Consider the following 3,725-nt stretch of genomic DNA (forward strand, 5'->3'; position numbering starts at 1 on the left):
AACAACAACAGCAAGCATTAGGGAAGCAGACAGGAAGTGGGATAAGAGATGTTACATTAAGGAAACTACAAATCATGATGAAAAGAAGTATGTGATTTGTTAAATGTAAAACTGATGATGTACTCTTTAACTCTTTAAACCTTAACTCAATTAACAATAAATAGTTTAAAAAAAGATTTTAAAATTTCAAATGTTTTCAAAGCATTTAATAAATAAAAGTCTTCTTATAGTTTAGAGAAGAAAAACATGTATTACTCAGTAATTATCTTACTTGTGAACATGCTATCAAAGCCCACCTTCAAAATAAACTATCAAAATTAATCTGTTGTTGTGTGTTACCAAGTTGTTTCAGACTAATAGAAACTCTGTATAAGTTTTCTGGAAGTGGTTGATGGGGTTGAACTGCTGACCTTGTGCTCTTCATATCTCAGGGAATTCCTCACTTCAGTCTAAATCACCCCAGGTGACACTGAGATCACACCACATTCCTTTATTTACTCAAGGCTTAAAGACATAATTATACAAAAATAAAATTCTTGAAATATCTCTACAGGAAGTTGTGCATTGTGATGTTTGGGGATCTGGAAAATCACTGTTCCAGAGGATGGGCAATATTATTCAGAAAATCAATTCCAGGACTATAGAAAATACTCATGTGAAGGATGAGTGACTTGTTCAGCCTGTCTAGATACCTCATACCTGCCACTGTGTTGTCTGCAAAAAAGCATATGTAATAAACAAGTGAGCATGGTAAAAAAGAAAAGAGCTTTTAATATCTCCTTACGTATTTAATTGAAATGTTTGTTTCATAACGTTCTTTATTGTATATATTTACACACACACACATAGCAACCCTGCATAGGGTTTCCGAGGCTGTAAATCTTTACGGGAAAAGAAAACAACATTTTTCCCCCATGAAACTGCTAGTGGTTCCGAACTGCTGACCATGAGGTTAGCAGCCCGACTCAACTAGTAACCACAACACTACCGCTACCAAAGGTCCTTCTCTGTATATATACATTTGTTGTTGTTGTTAGGTGCCATCGAGTCGGTACCGACTCATAGCGACCCTATGCGCAACATATGTTGTTGTTAAGTACCATGGAGTCGGTTCCTACTCATAGCGACCCTGCACAGGGTTTCCGAGGCTGTAAATCTTTATGGGAGCAGAAAGCCTTATCTTTCTCATGCAGAACAGCTGGTAGTTTCAAACTGACTACTTTGAGGTTAGCAGCCTAATTGGTAACTACTGTGGCGTTGTGGGTTAATGCGCCAGACTGAAAAGCCATTTGAACCGCAAGATCGGTGGTTCAAGCTCACCCGTTGCTCCTCGGAAACCCTGTATAGGGTCGCTATGGGTCGGATCCGACTCAAAGGCACTTAACAACAACAACATAACCTCTATGATTATTTTAACCAACACTCACAAACACAAAAGAAAAAAATTTCCACTGTGGATTGAATTGAACCTTCAGTGTATTTTTGTGAATTCTTGGAGAAATATATATATACAATTTCTTTTCTTCGTGTCACATCTCATCTCATCAATCACCTATTTATATTTCTCTTGTTAATGCAATATCTTCTCATTTCATTTTTAGGTTGTATTGCTAGAATGGACGAACCTAATCTCTTTATATTTAACTTGCAACTTACTTACTTTAGCCTGGTGGCATAGTGGTTGATGAGCTGAACTGCTAACTGAAACCTCAAGGTCAGTGGAGTCAATCTATCAGTTGTTCCATGTTTTCAGCATTGATCTATATTGTGGCATACATCAGAATATCATTACTCTTAATGGCTACGTAATATTCCATTATATGTGCATACCACATTTTGCTTGTACTATCATCTGTTGCTAAATTTTCAGTTATTTCCACCCTTGGATATAATGGAAAGTGCTACAGTGAGCATTGGTGTACTCCCTCTATGATTTTTTTTTTTTTTAATTTAGAGTTAAATGTACAAAACATTTAATTATGTTTCTCTCTACTAACTGGTAATGTGTCCTTTCATATTGGTAATGTTGTATACTTTTAATCCATCAAATGACTTTTTAAGGTATGTTTTCCATCACTCTCTGTGTTCCATACATGATAATGTACAATTTATATTTTTCTTTACAGTGACAAGAAAATAAACTGTTAATCCTATATGTATATCCAAAACATATCATATATAAAATTATACTGCCACAAATAATTTGTTTCCTATTTCATTGTATCTGTGGAAATATGTTATGTATTCTAATAAGAGCATCAAAACTTGTTTTTATATATTAATTAGTAACTCAAAGAGATTTGTTATATGAAAGGTGATGAATTTAAACAATATTCACAATTATTTCTTGCCTACTTTTTTAGTTTCAATCTTCTATGAATGTGTTTAATATCTGAAGAATTTACTTCAAAACCTTTGTATTATAAATGAGAAAATGGCTCTAAACTATAATACTTTCTTCATGCTCAAGTAATCTTTGAAACTGAATACTTACAATGTTTATTTAATAATAGTTATATAAATCAATCAGCACGTGCATTCAAGAATGCTGAGGTCAATTTGAAAGTCTATTCTATGTGCATGATGTTTACAAAGCAAATCTTGAACATACACTAGTAACTCATGTGATTAAATTGATTAGTGGTTACTTCAGGAAACATTTTTTGTCAATTCTGCTTAAAGAGAAGTAGTACCATGTCCATTCTGCTTTATAAATGAAATAGCCTGGTACATGTTGCATAGAATATTATAATTTCACACTTGATGTGATGACTGTTAGCAAAGGAAACGATAACTAACAGATTCTAGAGGCTGATGCAATAGTTCATGTTTGAGCTTCAGAGGAGATTCTTTTATGCTAAAATCCTGCTAAAAGATTTGACATTTAATGACAATAACAGTGTGAAAATGTCTATTATACCTAGATACAAGATTAGAGAAATTAAATAATTTCAACAAAGACAGTAAATATTAGTGTCTGCCTCAAACTTACATTCATCCAAAATAAATATCATCATTTGCCCATTAAACTCATAGGACTACAGAATATAATGTTTCAATGACTATGTATATACTATGTATTGCTAGCTCTATATATTAAGTATTTATAAATTTTCACCTAGCCAATCAATATACTTAGCTCTTATTCTAATTCCTAGATGTAAATGCAATGGTGATCCTATATATGATAGTGCTCCATGGATTCCATCCTATATATGGTCATGAACAACTTGAACTCTGACACTTTGTAGTCATGTGACATATATAAGTCCATTATCTCTTAGGATATCATGCTGGCAGGTAAGGATATATGTAAAAGGCAAATTTTGTATTTGGGTATCATTGATCAATAATGGTGATGACCTATTATCCATAACTGCTGAACCTGGGAGCCATATTTTCCCGGTACCGGTTCTGCATAAGCATGGTTCTTTTTAAACTTTTCAGGAAGGAAGTTACTCAAGTTAACCAACTTGAACAGATGTCTTGATCCCTGAGGCATATGTTGCTTTGCTTTAACTGCTTGGGTACAGTTTTCATTTTTGGTCAAATATAGACATCCAAGGAGAATTGTCACATCTCTTGACAGTATTTGTTGTTGTTGTTGTCAGGTGCCATGGAGTTGGAACCGATTCATAGCGACACCTTGCACAGCAGAACGAAACAATGTCCGATCCTGGGCCAACCTCACTATCGCTGCCACACTTGACGCCATCAATGATGCC

General features: G+C 34.3%; 1 pseudogene; it reads right to left on the bottom strand.

Moving 5' to 3' along the window:
• Positions 1–3,104: 3,104 nt before the first annotated feature.
• LOC102842254 overlaps positions 3,105–3,725 on the bottom strand; it is a 37,779-nt pseudogene continuing 37,158 nt past the window's right edge.

This window comes from Chrysochloris asiatica, unplaced genomic scaffold (assembly GCF_000296735.1).
Source record: "Chrysochloris asiatica unplaced genomic scaffold, ChrAsi1.0 scaffold00113, whole genome shotgun sequence".
Lineage (NCBI taxonomy): Eukaryota > Metazoa > Chordata > Mammalia > Afrosoricida > Chrysochloridae > Chrysochloris > Chrysochloris asiatica.